The sequence below is a fragment of the Belonocnema kinseyi genome, chromosome 1 (assembly GCF_010883055.1).
Source record: "Belonocnema kinseyi isolate 2016_QV_RU_SX_M_011 chromosome 1, B_treatae_v1, whole genome shotgun sequence".
Classification (NCBI taxonomy): Eukaryota; Metazoa; Arthropoda; class Insecta; order Hymenoptera; family Cynipidae; genus Belonocnema; species Belonocnema kinseyi.
Genome location: NC_046657.1, coordinates 181,909,193 through 181,926,139, shown reverse-complemented (window position 1 = coordinate 181,926,139; position 16,947 = coordinate 181,909,193). Strand labels below are relative to the sequence as shown.

Below are 16,947 nucleotides of genomic sequence, written 5' to 3'. Positions count from 1 at the left end.
AGTTACTTTTAAATCATGATAAAAACGTTATTTTCTATATTACATCCATCCACTCATTCTAAATTAATGGCATAATTTTAATTGCGATTAAGAATTTTTTCAAGAAAAATATCCAAAGCAGAAACGACCGTGGTAAGGAAAAAAAAATAAAAAGAACAAGAGAGAAAAAGAAAAAGGGTGTTTGGAGGTTGCCTTATTTTTCTCTTGTTTTTTTTATTTCAGGTTTTTTAATTTGCATGGGGGGACATTGAAAAATAAAAGTAAAATAGAGGAGAGAAAAATTGAAGGAAGGGGATTTGGAGGTTGCCTTCTTTTTCTCTCCTCTTTTTTTATTTTGTGTTTTTTAATTTTCATAGGGACGTTTGAAAATAATGATAAAAAAGACAAGAGAAAAAAGAGAAGGAAGCGGATTTCGAAGTTACCTTCTTTTTCTCTCACCTTTTTTTATTTTGGGTTTATTAATTTGCATGGGAACGTTAAAAAATTGTAATAAAAAAAGACAAAAGAAAACAAAGAAAAAAAGGGATTCTGAGGCTGCGTTCTTTTTATCTCCTATTTTTCATTTTGGGGTTTTCCGTTTGAATAAGGAGATTTAAGATAGTATTATCCAAATCTGATCGTTAGATTCTTATTTTTCTTTTAATTTCCAAGGATTTCGTTATTGCTTTGAATACTGCATGCTAAAGAGGAATTAAAAATTAAAAGTTATTTTTGCTTTTATTTGAATTAATATACCTTTTTGCCTCCAGAATATTAAGCTGCTGAAATATTATAAGGTATTTCAAAAAATTTATCTATTGAGAAATGTTTTGTGAAATATAAGTCAGTCTTTGTTTTTCAACTAAAATATACTGCTATTTATAAAATATCTGTGCTATACATTTTTTTCTTGCCTTTAATCAAAATTTATACAATTTATATACATTCTTGTGCATATTTTAATAATTTTTTATTTAAATTACTAGAATTTTTTTAAAAGCAATTTTGAATCGCACACCAAGTAAGACCAACCAGCGCGCAGTCCTAATGTAAGCGCAGTAGCACAGGCTACCATTATTAGCATCACTGCCCATAACGTCAGTTGTTTGGAAGCTGGTAACCAGCACCCTTACAAAAAGCCTACAGCTGGAACCCAGACCATGGTGGTATCCAACCCCATTTACGAAAAAGCATCGCCGCCACTCTAATATGGCAAATATCAGCTTTCATGAACTTTCTCCATCATTATCTGTACATCATGGTAAGCGAAACAATTGATTGACCGAAAAGACATTAAAACAAATATGTAATTTGGTTACTCAAATTCCCCCATATTACCTTGGACCTTGGACTAATACGCAGAACTCGTAACATTCATAAGTTGAATATCAGCTGTTCTAAAGCATCGAGCACACACTGTTCAACTTTGGTATCGGGTACGTCACGAAAATTTAATCACAGCGCGTGGGTAATATAGAACTTTTACGATTCAAAATACTAGACGCGCTTCTTTTGAACAACGAGCAGCTGCGATTCTAATCAAGCGCAAATGGAGCAGTTCCACGTATGACATGCTCACATTGAAGTATCAAACGGCGCTAATACAGGCAAAACGAAACCAAACTCGTTAAATGTTTTCATATGCAAAATCTCGGCGTCTAAACAGCAGTGTGTCGACATAGATATACTCGTTATCCTTCGCTCCATTCGACTCTGCTGGTTCGAATGACGAACAGCGAGGATCCAACGAATCTGTAACGTTGGAGCTTCGCATGAGCATTGCACTGAGTTGAGGTGTCGTATAATATGTGTTGAAAAAAATTAAACCAAAATTATTTAAATATCAAATCGCGCGTGCTCTCAAATTTAAACGGTGCACGCAAATTATTAAAGTAACAAATTGTTTTGTTGGAAAAAATAGAATTTTTGTAAAAGTTATTTTTTTTAACATCATTAGTTACAAATGGTGATTTGACGACCCGGGTGCGCAGGATCGTGCACCAGGTAGTTTAACACGAATTCTATAAGAAATTTTTTAAAATTAAAATTTTGCCAACAACCAAAATAATTCTCAATGGCGAGTCAACAACCCGGGGGCGCCTGATTGTACATCAGGTTCATTAAAACGCCATCTACGAGAACTTTTTAAAATTTAAATTCGGTCAATAACCAAAACAATTACAAAATATGAGTCGAATACCCTGATGTGCCGGATCGTGCACCAGGTCATTTAGAAGGTCATCTACGAGAACTTTTTAAAAATTTAAATGTCATCAATACCCAAAACAATAAAAAATTGTAAGTCGAACACCCTTATATGCCGGATCGCGCACCAAGTCATTTAGAAGGTCATCTACGAGAACTTTTTAGAAATTAAAATTTTGGCCATAACCAAAACAACTACAAATAGTGAGATGACGACCCGGGTGCGAGAGGATCGTGCACCCGGCAGTTTAGCACGTATTGTACAATAACTTTTTCACAAATCCAATTTTGTCAACACTCAAAATAACTCTCAATGGTGAGTCAACGACCCGGGTGCACCTGATCGTGCATCAGGTCCTTTCAAACGTCATCTACGAGAACTTTTTAAAATTTAAATTTGTTTAATAACCAAAACAATTAGAAATGGTGAGTCGATGACCCAGGTGCTCCAGATCGCGAACCAGGTCATTTAGAAGGTCATCTACGAGAACTTTTTGAAAATTCAAATTTTGTCCATAACCAAAACAACTACAAATGGCGAGACGACGACCCGGGTGCGCAACCCGCAAATACAGGACATTCCAGGTTAGATTAACAATCGGCTTGCATTTCACATTGCAAACAATCTAAATCTTCATTCGATCAGCTGGCGTTTCTTGATTGGTTCGATAGTGTTCTATGTCTGCTACTATTTAAATACAGAATTATCGTTATTTTGATCTTCACCATTCTTAACTCTCGCACTTTATTGTATGAACGCTGTTTGTTACTTTAATTATTTACGTGCATTGTTGAAATTTGAGAGCACGCGCGATTTGATATTTGAATAATTTTTGTTTAATTTTTCCCAACACATATTGTCCGGCGTCTCAACTCAGCGCGATCCTCACGTGAAGCTCCTACGTTACAGGTTCGTTGGATCCTGGCTGTTCGTCGTCATTCGAACCAGCAGAGGCGAACAGAGCGAAGCATAGCAAGTAAATCTATATCGACGCACTGCTGTTTCGACGCGGCGATTTTGCGTATGAAAACATTGGACGGGTCGGGTTTCGCCCCCTGAATTAGCGCCGTTTGATACTTCAATGTAAGCATTTTATACGTAGAACTGCTCCGTTTGCGCATGATTAGATTTACAGCTGCTCCTTGTTTAAACGAAGCGCGTCTAGTATTTTGAATCGTGAATGTTCTATCTTACCGATGCACTGTGATTCAAATTTCGTTACGTACCCGATACAAAAGTGTAATGGTGTATGTTTCACGCTTTAGAAAAGCGGATATTCATCTTATGAATGTGGCGAGTTCATCATGAAGAACTGCTCCATTTCAATACATATTCAATCAATGTAATTTGGCATTGCTATAGCGTCGGTTCTATACTCAAACCGATAAAATAAAAAAATTAAATGAAGAGATCCAGATCGACTTTTTTACCTACTGAGTTCTAATTTATGCGAAGCGTATTAGTCTAAGGTATTATTGAACTAATATACTGACATATTTTTTTCGGTGTGGGAAAAAGAAGTAAAAATCTCGATATTTCTTTCCATCCTATGCGATAGACGATGCTTGATTTGGCGAGAGAAACGCCAATAGCGTGCTGTCGCAACCTACAGCTGGTTATTAGACGCATGAGAAAAAATTCGCAATAATTATAGACCAACGTTATTTTGAATTCTACAGAAATGCTTCTTTGAGAATTAAATATAATGCAGTATGAATTCTTATATGGAACTTATATGGCCATCGTTTCCAACACGAAAAAATTCCGATTCATAGAGGGGCTTCTATATTTATCTTACTTTGTATATCAGAAGAAAGGAAGCAAGGATGGACGGAGGACACACACGAGAGAAACATTCTTAACTTATTATACGCTGCAAACATAGGCATGATAAACGTAGTCGGAGACCGAACGAGAGGCTTATGAAACCCAGCCCCACCACTTACCACTACAGCTGTTATGCGTTGTGTCCGTGAGCTCCACTGGCTTGTGCGAATTCGGCTCTACCCTTCCTTGTCTCTTTGCGCGTTTCTGTAGTGGTAAGTGGTGTTGGTGCTTTTCGTTGACGCCTCTCCCACTACTTAAATGCCAGCTTGCGAACTCGGCTACGATCGCCCGTACTGTAAAATTCAGCTTTGGGGGCGTAAGGTCCCTTTCTTCGCGGACGGTCACACACACACACACACACACGCACACACACTAGCAGCAAGATAACTGCAGCCTGGCGCCAGCTGGGCGCCCGAAAAAGAAGAATGTGTCTCGCTTTGGCCTGCTGTACTGGTACCGGTGTCTGGCATATTAGATTCTGGCCCAGAGTAGTCCTGATATACACCAGAAAAAATTAAAATAACGTGAAATGGTACTGAAAATGTTTCTGTAATAATTTTACACTATATTTCAGTCCTTTCTGGAAGAATATGCCGCGAGAACGTCACAGCATTTCAGGAGACACTGAAATATTAAAAACATTATCTCTTGTCGTATAAGCTTGCATGTTCGAGCATGGGTAAGGACGGGAAAAATTCCAAAATTTTCTGCTTAGCTTACTTTTTAGAGTAATTTGTAAATTCTTAAATAATTAAAATTGAATATACTTTATACATAGGCATTTCAAATCCAAAAATTTGAAAAAAGGTGGAGATCGAAAATTGATGAGAACCATAACACGTGTTGACCAAAAAACAACATACTCGTCGCCATATTGCAAAACTGAACAACACTACCACAAAAACACTCATAGCAGGACTACCAACTGTTAAATATCAAATATATGATGGTGAAAAACGCTTAAAAACTGAATTTTCTGTTAACAAGGTTTGTATTTTGTTTTTAAATATGCTGCGAAACGTGCAATAATATTTATTAATTAACTTCTACATTAATTACTAGTGTTTAAAATAAATTGCAGAATCTGGTTCCTTTATTCATCAGATTCTGTTTTTCGTCTGGTCTGATCATTTCTCTCGCCAGTCTGGTCGACGGACCCCTTTCTCTAGCTTCTCGTGGGAACAACAATGACAACACCAAACATAGTTGTAGTAAGTGCGGTTCAAAACAACAGAACGCGTAGGGCTGCTGACAAAGGGTCGGGCAACAATGCTGACCATTTTAGAGCTGGGGGAGCCAATGAAGATGGATTCAGTGCAATGAATCGACGAAATCTCGGGACCCTTAGTTGGTCGTAGCGACTAAATCGCGACTTGCTAGAGTGCTACTATGCAAGTGTGACACCTGAATGGTGTTACATGGAACGACTGCATGCCCTGTGGTATGAGAAACACCCGGAGCTATCGCACTTTTCACATCAACGCCTGTGAAACCATGCTGAACTATTCCAAATAAAGGGGCTATGTAAACGGAACGCCTACTCTATCACAGCCAGGAGAAATCGACAACAGAGAAAGAGAGGCGACACTAAGGCTAACCGCGGGCAGGCATCCGATAGAGGGAGAGCGATGCTTTATGACTCAGAGAAAAATCAACACCTAGGTTTCTCTTAAGGCTAAATATCTGACTGAAATGAATGACGAGCTTCATGGATGTTTTCCCGAAGAAACCAAACTCTGGATTATCAATTGTTGCATACATAATGCAGGAGAGCTTTGGCAGAAGCAAATCGTGAAACAGAACCAACGGTCGATCATAAGACCAAAATACGAATGCATCAACTCGCCATAAAGATAGGCTGGGCTAGACAGTACGCGTCCAGCATTCAGTGTATGATTGCTACATCACATCTGGCAGGAATTTTACCACCAAGATTCGAAAGTTCGCGCGCGAATACCGAACCCGTTATCACACAATTATCAAGTAAAAGCTGCTGACCATCAGGCAGCATATTTTTTAGAGAATACGGATGCAATCTGTCGTTAAAAAAAGTCTATAGCGGAGAGAGAGTTGGGTCAGAGAAAATCAATAGTTTCTCTCTGACCCATCTTGACTCTTCGAAGACCCTCCAGTTACTGTCGGCTACCCGCCCAAACCAGAGGAGGTCGAAGTATTTTAGAGAGAAGTCTAGGAAGTGCAGCATAGACTGGACGAAGACTCAGAAAATATAAATAGCTTTAATGAGTTATGTGATGCCCTCATAAAACCTGGTGAAGAATGCCCACTCATCACTACTGAGGAGGTGAAAAAAGTATTAAGAGGGATAAAGAAGTATTCCACTCCGGGACCAGATGGTATCAAGACCTTTTGATGGAAGAAGTCTTCTTCAACCCATCAGCATTTGGCCCGTATTTTCATCTTACATTTAAATTCGGAAGAGCTAATTCCGGAGTGGTTGGTGGGAGGACGCATAATCACTTGTCTGAACACATTGTATGCGACATTCACAGCTATACTAAATGATAGGATTGTTCCGGCAATTGAAGCTGTGTGACAAGAAATGTATGAATAACGCGGCTTAAAGAAAAGCGTATCAGGATGTCGGGAGAATCTGCTCACCGATAGATGTGTCTGCAAAGATGCAGCATCCTACCACCGTGGACTATCGATGGCCTGGATTGATTACCGGAAAGCTTTCAATTCGACCTCCCGTAAGCTTATCATCTGTCTTTCGGAAAGCTTAAAGGTTTATCGACAAATCGTGAGGTGCATAGAGAGATTGATGCCCATTTGGAAAACCCGCTTTACAATCGTATCTGGAAAAAATCGTGTGACAAGTAAGAAGGTCACCTTTCAGAGAGTTGTCTTACAGGGCGACATTATGAGTCCACTCTTCTTTTGCCTCACATTATTGCCACAGCCTCTAGCACTTCGCTATTCCGACACGTATTTTTGCGGCAAACCTACAGATCGAAATTAGAAGGACACTCATGTATTTTACATGGACGATCTTAAGATCTATGCTAAAAACAAAGAGCAACTACATCTAGCTCTGGGGAACGTCGAACGATAGACTAAGGTAATCGGAATGGAATTAGGGTTAGACAAATACGTCAAGGTTTATTTGAAGCAAGGAAAACTTAATGGCTTCCCTAAAGACACTGAAGTCGTCGATAGAAACGCTATATGACACCTTTGTGCTAGAGAGACTGATACATACCTAGGCGTGCCACACAGCCGCATTCAGGATGTGACACCTGTAAAAAATTCTCTCCGAAGCAGATACAAACGTCTTATTTGGCATATTTGGTCTTCCGAACTGTCGGCGAGGAATAAAGTATCTGCAGCGATCACGCTTGCCATCTCGGTAGTACTCTACTCATTCAGAGTGGTTCCATGGACGAAGAACGAGCTCAGATCCCTTAATATGGGGACACCAAATGTTATGCACATGAACAAAAGCATGCATCTTAAGGCTTCTGTTCCGCGACTCTACATCTCATGCCTTCAAGATGGTCGCGGAATATTGAATCTAGAATGTCTTCACAACAGGCTTATTCTGGGTACAACACATAGTCTGAACTTAGAACAAATAAGTTTTAAACATACGAAAATTTCTCACACTTGAACACTAGATTTACAAACAATTTTACAATTTGAAATTATTACGACTTATTTGTTAAAATTTCACGTCTTTAATTATTGTTTACTTTCTTTCTATTATTTTATATTTTTTAAGAAGATAAAATTAGTTTAAAATGTACAGCGTCTCCGATGCTTTTTTCCAAAAAATAATAATAGTTTTCAATTTATCATTTTTAGAAATCAGCAGATTTTAAAAGATTTCAAATACAAAATAAGGACTACTTTCAAATTTTAGGTTGTTTATAATAATTTCTAACGAATTTTAAATCTATTTTAATAATGTAAAAGTATTTCGTAGCATTTTATAAAATGTATGATGTTTTATTTTGAAAAAATTAATTTTAAGATAATGTTTAGAAAAATTTAAAAAAGAAAACAATTTAAAAAAACAAATAAAAACGATGTCATTATTAATTTAGAAAAATGCAGGTAAGTTTAAGAGATATTTAAAGGTTTTGAGAATATTAAAAAGTATTTAAGACCTGACAGGATAAAACTACAATGACCTAGAATGTAGTTCTCACAGCGCAAATTAACAGTTCTCTAATTATGACTGAATAGTTCGAAATGATTTAAAGAACAGTTATTGTTATTTCACCGAATTTTTCTCATATTCGCCGCAACGTAACTACTTCAGTAATTCCGCAAGTACAATTTTTTCCATCTGTAGGCACCTAGGGCCGGTTATAATTGTAAATCATAAAAACGATAATGAATATTTCAGTGAATAGGGCTCATAAATACGTGTAATTTGCATTTACAATTTCAACAGCTCTGGCACACGTGCTACTGTGAACCGATCTTTCATACATTTTGGACGGATTTTGTTTTATTTATATCGAAAGCTTTCAGGGGGGGGGGGGGCACAAAAGAAATTTAAACATTCCAAAAATAACGAACACCCTAGTGGGTATAGTTACCACCTGGTCACTGATATAAAATTAATTCTTTCCTACATGAAAGTTAGGAATTAAATTAAATGTAAGTAGTTCAAAGAGAGAAAAAACATGCACATTATTAGCGGGGAATTATTTTGGTGAGAAATATTTAACCTCCAGCACAGATGAGCTGATGAACGATTCGTTCATGATGACCAGGCTGTGGTCACTAATATAGGCAACCGTGAAGACACATACTTTGATCCTGTTTTGGGGGCTTGTTAGATGGCTCTGTAGGACTTTCCCCTGCTACACGTCGCTTAGGGGCCAAAGTTTAATGTATCTTACTTACTTCTTCGTTGTTTTCTGAACTTTAACACATGTGAAACCTAACCCATCAAGAGGTCTTTGAGAGCTGATATGTAATTTGTTGTCATCATTTTTGACCTGATGATTATCGCTGCAGTATTAGGGGTTTTAATTACATTATCTACAAATCATCTAGATATAACCTCAAGCATCTATTATCTTATTTTAAAAACCTGTGGACTCGTTTGATGGCGTCACCGTCGATTATACGTCTGCACTCCTAAAGCATTGAGTGACCAGAGCCTGATGATGACGCATATCTGCACACAAATTGCTTGTGAGCAATCACTTGCGCTTGTGTAAGGTGTATTTTCTCTTTACCTTAAGCTGTTCACATAGAAATAAGTTATTTAATTAATCGTTTAGTTTATTGTATCAAGTTGTTTTGTTTAGTTATATGTTTACTAATTAGCTTAAATAACAGGGGAAATTTAGTCCAGCTGGTCGTTGAAAGTTAATAAAAAATATAAAAGCATAATATTATATGGGCTCCTTTTTTACGAGGACATAATTTCGTTACGTATAAAGACTCAATGGAAAAAAGAATCTTTGCAACTCTAGCATATTTAATTAGATCATAATTGCTTAATGCCTAGCATGGTAGATAAACTGCAAATATGGAAACTCCCTTGATAAGTGATATCTCGTTGTTTTACAAGCGTTTCCTTTTATTAAGCTGATGAGAGCTCATCGCTTGTAAAAAACAGTTTTAGTTTGCAAATAAATTTCGGAGGGTGTTTCCGCTTTGGTAAAAGTGATTACAAGTTATTTCTAACGTGTTTTGTTAACGTCTGTGGAAACAGAAATGTGTTTTGGAATATGAGGAAGAATCTACTAAAGTTCCGATAGTTACATATGATTGTAAAGTCATGAAACTATTATAAACGTTATTAATGTACAACGATAAATTGGAGGTTACAAGTTTAAGGATAATACCGAGGAGCATACGATAAAAGAGAAAGTAATACTAACATAATTAATATTATTATGACATTTATAACTCACTTAAATTATTATTACATTGTTAGAAAAAGGCAGGCATAATCTTAAGGATTTAGGTGAAGTAGTTATCGAAAAATCATTGTACAATATTAAAATGAAATGCATATGAATTGAGTTATATATTTTGTATTAAGATTTTTATTTAACGTAAAATACTGTATCATTCACAGTTTAAATATCTATAAATTATACTATGATGGAGGCTGTCAACTTTTATTCACTACAAATAAAAGTTTAGGAATCATCACAAATGGTCAGAAGTTCTGAAGAAAATTTTTCCTAAAATCTTTAGAATTGGGATAAATATCATGTACCTTGTAAAGATAAAGAGATAAGAACAAGATATGAAATTCGTTCCTAGACTTAGCGAGGCTTGAGTCAGAGCTGCTGAAGCTCGTGTTAGTAAATTTAATAGGAATAAATGCACTAAGCGTCAACTAGTTGAATGCCCAACTAGCAAGGAAATTTTAAATATAAGCGAGAGCAGAAGCTACCTAAAGTATATTAGGTAAATTGGCTGGGCACAACAATAATTTGAAGAGACTAGAAGCGAATTCCAGAAATGTATCCATTTTATATTAATTCGTACCTACAAACTTTCTCCTTTAGGAAATCAAAAATATAAATCCCTAATTTATAATAATACTCGTAATTATTTTCGGTAACCGAGCATCTGGTAAGCCTCACGAGTCTTATATCAAACAATAGTACTTAAATGAAGTACCGACGGAGGGTGACACGCTTTCGCTTTTCTCGTATTCGAGTAATTCGATTGCCGCGCGTGACTCTCATTTGGGTCTCAATATCCTCTGACCACCAATCCAGTCATGAGTCGATCAGAAATATGACGTATCGACGATGTATTTGAATTTGAATTTCTATCTCGAAGTCGACTTTCAGATGAAGATTCTCATGTTGACGTCCACGTTGGTTTGGTTGTTAAAGTTTCATAATTAAGTAATGGACGAAAATAATTTTCTGTCATACTCTACCCCTTCAAACCGCCACGTTAAGGTGAGAATATAACAATTGCAGTTCTAAAACAAAAAGGAATAAATAGTTATATCGAGGTATTGTCTCTCTATAGCAATCTATTACATAATAGTAGTGTACAAAATTATCGAATTATTAGTAGAACTGTGACTCGTAATGGTACTTATCATTGTTTGTTATTAAGAAAGCAAAACGAAACTACGTTAGGCTTAATGTTAAAAAGTTACTAAGTTCGCTAATTGCGAGAAGAAAATTTAATTACTTTAATAATATAATAATTAACTTGGGTCATCGGTTGGCTTGAATTTCCTAAATGTACCGTCCTTCTTGCTTGCGTCACCCGAAGTTGGTATGCGTTTTCGACGCAAGTTGTCTGCGTACAATTGAGCGGACATGATCCTCGCTGACTTCTTAAGTTTTAGTACCATGGGATGCAAGTTTTCGACAAGTTGCAGCAAATTTGTAATGTCTTTATTTGGTTTTGACTCGCTGGACGTCAAAGTAGTCCCATTAAAGTCGGGTCTGACCGTTCGGACAATTAAAATGTCCTTATTTAAAAACATAGTATACATTTTTAAATTTTTTACCCAATTTTATACATTTGCGATCAATAGAAACGTAGCATTTCAACGATTTCCCACTAGTTCTTGAAAGAAAATGTACCTTTCTTTCGCTTCGACGACGATCTGGAGTTGCTTCCGGAACGCCTGGGATGAAGAAAGGATTCCATTTTTATTCTGACGCTACCATTGATGAGTCAGTGTTTTTCATAACGTTTGTACTGACGTGAACTTTTTCGAACAATCTTACGCTTGTGAAATACTCTATTCGCTATAGTTCAGAGGATTTAGGTCTGATAAATACAGTGACAATTCTTGGGTGGAAATGAATTGAGAAACGTGTTCACTTAGTCAATTTTGCGTTACATGCGCTCTGTGACATAGCGCAGAGCCATTTTGAAATGTCTGACGCTCATTTCCAAACAGTTTTGTACATCTTGTTATCCCACGGAACCAACTAAGTCTTTAGAATGGATTCCTAATAAATTTCTGCTGTACCTTGTTGTTTTTTCCAATAAAAACAAGCGGAGACGCTCCTTTTTTTGTAATCGCGTCCAAAACCGTCATTTGCACTGCTCCTGGTCGACGAGTGACTCGTAATTTGTCTGGCTGGTCGCTGGAACCTCCCTTTAACGAAAAGCCTTCATTTTGCTTCTTTATTTGTTGCTTATTACAAAAAGTGTTCTTAATATTTAAGAAATAAAAGACTGGTAGAGAATTGTGTAGAGAGAAAGGAATGGGATATATTAGAGCGAAAGTTGCCACGGGGATATAGGTAGAGGCTCCAAGATCCGGTCAAAGTAAAGAGGAGAAGAAGGGCTAGTGGGGGAATTATAGCAGGGGTTAGGGATGGATTAGAGGAAAAAGTTCATGGGGAGGGAGAGGGGAAGAGCGTGAAAATGAGAGCTGTAAAGATAGGAGGGGTAATGTATAAGTTTGTGAATATGTAAAATAAGGATGGGGTGGAAAGGATTAAACAAAGGGTGGAAAACTTACAAGGAGAGAGAAATAAGGGTATGATGGTATGGGGTGGGTACTTTAATGCGATAATTGGGCGGAAGGGGACCTGTACCAAATTATATGGTAAAAGGGGACGAAGAGAGAGAATACACGTATGTGAGTAAGATGGGTGTATCGGTGATAGACAACGTGATTATGAAGATGCAAGGGTAGGAGGGGATAGAGAAATTCGCAGTGGAAGGGAGGGTGAAATCAGACAATCAGCCATTAAGTTTGTGGATACAGCGGGTGGCTGGTGAAAGGCAGGGTGGGGAAGGAGGGTCGTTAGGGAAAAGGGTGTCATGGACAAGAGAAGCGATTGACAAGTATCAGGAGCAGTTGGGTAACCTAGGCTTTGAGGTGGAGTCGGTGGAAAGGATACGGTAGAATCTAAAAGAGAAAGTGAAAGGTTGTGTGCAAACGAAGGTATTTAAGAAGAAGAAAGGAATGGTGAAGTCGTGGTGGAATAGAGAACGTAAAATGATTAAGAGAAAGGTGAAAGAGAAGTACAGGAAGTAGTAGGAAGGAACTGCGAAAGGGGAGAAGTACGTAGAAATGAGGAAAGAGTTAAGGGCGATGTGTAAGAAGAAAGAGTAAGAAAAGGAAAAAAGCTGGAAGAAGAGTTGAGAAGTGTTAAGACAGAAGGGGACGTGTGAAAGATGATTAATAGGAAGAGGGAGTAAAATTATAGAGTAATTACGATAATAAATACTGCGTACAAAATATACGCGATGGTGTTGGCAGATTGGCTGCGCAAGGATGTCGAGGGGAAAGGAATATTGCCGGAGACGCAGGCGGGCTTTAGGGAGTGAAGGAGTACTATTGACAATATTTAAGTCTTGTAGAACGTGGTGGATACAGAACTAGCCAAAAAGTGTGCCAAATTGTACGCGTTTCTTGTAGATCTAAAGGGCGTGCTGTCTTCGATGGATAGGCGGCGGTTGTGGGTTGCAATTGAAGAGATGGGAATGAAGAGGGGCCTAAACGAGAGGGTAAGGGAGGTATGTGAGGAGACAAAAGATAGTGTGAGAGGAGGGAAGGGAATCTTTGTGGGATTCTGGATGCATAGGGGGTTGCGGCAAGGATGCCCGCTTAGCTCAACGCTTTTTGAAATTTGGTCGCGGATATGGAAAGTAAGCCAGTGGCCGCAGTGGTAGGAGGAAATAGGTTTGGAGTAGTCAGGATATGTTCACTTGCATATGCAGATGCCATAGTGCTGCTAGCAAAGAGCGAAGAGGCCTTAAAGAAGGTGATGAAAAGGTTGAAAAGATACTTGGACAAAAATAGGTTAGAGTTAAATGCTAACAAGTCGAAGGTTATGGTGTTCAGGACAGGATGTGGGAGAGATAAGGAAGGGGAGTGGAAGTGGAAGGGAAAAGTGGTACAGGAGGTGAAAGATTTTGTGTACCTGGGCTTCCTGTTTCAAAGAAATGGGGGAGTGGATAGTCATATCAAAGAGAGTGTAAGAAGGGAAAATGTGATAAGGCAGTTGTGGGGGCTAGGGAAGAGGTTCGCAGATAATTTTGTAAGGAGAATAAAATTGTTTGATTCGCTAGTGATGAGTCGCTTATTTTACGGAGTGAACGAACGGATTGCAGATGGATGAAGTGAGAAGGATGCACGAGGAAGGAAGGAAGGTATATGAGTTGGGCCAAACGAACAACATGGTGAAAGAGAAGGCAGAAAGAAAGGAGAGAATAAGAGTGTCAAGCTTTAACAGGAACTATGTGTGGATTATGACAAGTAAGAGAGTGCAATATTTGTGAGAAAAAGGAGAGGATGGAAGTCAAGAACTTATAGCGTGAATGAGATGCGGTTGCATGGAGAATTATAATAGGTTCTGGCTGTCTAGAGAGAAGAGAATGTGTGAATTGTGTGGTGTGAAAAGGGCTACATGCGTGCGAGGCGAGACTTAGCGGGGAAGGTTAGGTTATAGAAGCGAGCGGATTAGTTATAAGGTGTAGATGGATTTTAATTTGTAAGAGATAGTTGTTGAAAAATTCTATAAAAAATGGAAGTGTAATCGAGTCAATTTTTGAAGGCCAGCAGGCCGAAAAATAAGCTTTATCTATCTATCTAATTTAAAGTCTCCTGATCAACAAATCCTAATGGGTACTAGCCCAAAAATGCAAACATTTTAGTGATAGGTAGGGCTTAAAGCGAAAAATATATTTATTTTCAATAAATTGTGATCAGCACAATCACTGATAATACTAGAAACACTGGTAAGGCCACTCGATCTAATGAGGAAAACAAAATGGAGCTGTCCTGGTAATAATAGGCGGAATCAAGGCGCTGTCCTAACAATGTTAATACTGTTCAAAATATTAAAGGTGGAAGACAGGTCAGTCAATGAATACAAGACTGAAGATCAGTCCAATTATCAATGGAAAAGCCAGTCTAGCTACTAAAGAACTCTTGGTTCATGTATCCAGATTGCGAGAATATTATGGTATTTAGGGTATGCACGACATCAGCTACAGCGGCTCAAATATACTACGACAGCATTGTTTGAAAATGTAATTGATCCAGGTCACAGAATTAACAAGCTAATTAGCGTAGCTTGCTTGCATAAAAAGCCTAGAGTAGACAAGCTTTTCTTAACTGACTGAACTAGTTAATACGTCTTGCTTTTATTGGTTGGACTGATTTATAGTCATGTCTTAATCGACTGGACTAATAACATGTATTGCCTTTGTTGGTTGGACTGATTTATAGTCTTGTCTTTACTGACTGGATTAATAACATGTCTTGACTTTGTTGGTTGGACTGAGCTATAGTCTTGTCCCAATTATCTAAACGACATAATATCTTTGGTAGTACAGAATATCTTTTGCCTTAATTATTTTGAAAAATGTTCACATTGCCAAGGCAGTCCCATTACATGGCCTTTAGTAGCGGGCCTGGCTTTTCCTTTGATGATTGGACTGATCTAAAGTCTTGTATTAATTGATTAACTGTCTTCCTACTTTCGAATTTCTAACGATATTTACATTGCTAGGATGGCGCCATGATTTCGCCTATTATTACCAGGACAGCATCATTTTTTTGCACTTGCCCGGGCCGGATGTTAATGTAAATTGTGCCTTTGTGAAATGAAACATGCGATAAACCTAGAGCTCTGTCAAGTAACTTTTTGATTACTGCAACTTTGTTTGTGAGAAGGATAAGCAGAAAATAAATTTAAAATTGTACCTAAACATTTACTTTTACTGTGCCAATTGATAACGATATTACCATTCTGACGTTTTATTAATTCTATGCCCAAAGAACTGATTTTATTATTCTTTTCCATTTCATGGACAAATTGAAGTTTTAGGAGAAAACTGGTAAAAGCATGGACAACCTTCTGCAATTTTGCTACTGATATACATAATAAGGTATCAATAACATTCTGAAAGTAAAAAGGCTTAGCAAAATCTGACGTTTTAAAAGCAAAGACCTCTAAATCTTCCATAAATATTTCCGCTGAAAGCCGAGAAATGACTGAACCGATGCGAGTATTAAACTTTTGGCTATAAAAACATCCATTACATTTAAAATTAGTTTAGTTCATAATAAAAACTATTCCTTTGACCAATTATTCTTGATATAATCGAGTACGTGTTTTAATATTGTTCAATACATTTAAAACTGCCTGTTTTACTAATAATAGATGATAAAATAATCACAATCTTTAAGTAAATTAATTTTTTATTAAAAATAAAGGAAATAACAAGAATTATTCAGCTAACAAGAATTTGTAAAGACCTGGAAAACCCGAAAAATTACAGGGAATTTGTTTCTTGACTGTGAATTTTACAAATTTAGAGAAGAAAAATCACTGCAAGTAGGATTTCAATAGTTTTTATCAAAATGATTAGTTGAATTCTTATTTTTTAAATTATGATATCATTTAGTTTAAAACGCCTAATTCGGAAATCTTTTTTGAATTACTTTGAAATTTGTTGAACAAATACGTTTTTTTTAAAGGAATGCAACGAGTAAAATAGTAAAGAATGTTTCAAGCAACAAAATGAGACATTTCTTATTGAGATTAGATACCAATTATTATGTGTTATAAAAACGTTGAAGAAAATACCAAATGTCAAATAACTATTGTTAGAAACATCATTTTAGTACACACAATTTAAAAAAATTTTATATTGTTCCCTTTCTTACAATGAATTGCAATTAATTGTCATTGTATTTTATATGCTTTTATAAATCGCTTTTTAATCCAAGGTTATGCCAATGTACGGATCACAAAAACGGACTTTTAATTATTTGCCTTCTGATTCGATTCAATTAAATTCGACACAATTCTCAACTGAGTCGGTGTGGAAACTTCGGCTAATGACTCTCCAGTTGTTGATTGTGGTGTAGAGTCGAATTATTTTGCAAACCACTAACTACCAGGTGTATACATATGAAACCGGTATTGCCATCTAGCGGCCAGTAGGCACACTTGTAGGCACTGTCGGAACTTACCATTTGTGCTAATTGGCGT

At 37.1% G+C, this 16,947-nt stretch overlaps 1 protein-coding gene across 1 annotated transcript in view; it reads left to right on the top strand.

The window, feature by feature from the left end:
* LOC117182856 (four and a half LIM domains protein 2) overlaps window positions 1–16,947 on the top strand; it is a 912,604-nt gene that overhangs the window by 53,818 nt on the left and 841,839 nt on the right. The window lies entirely within an intron of this gene.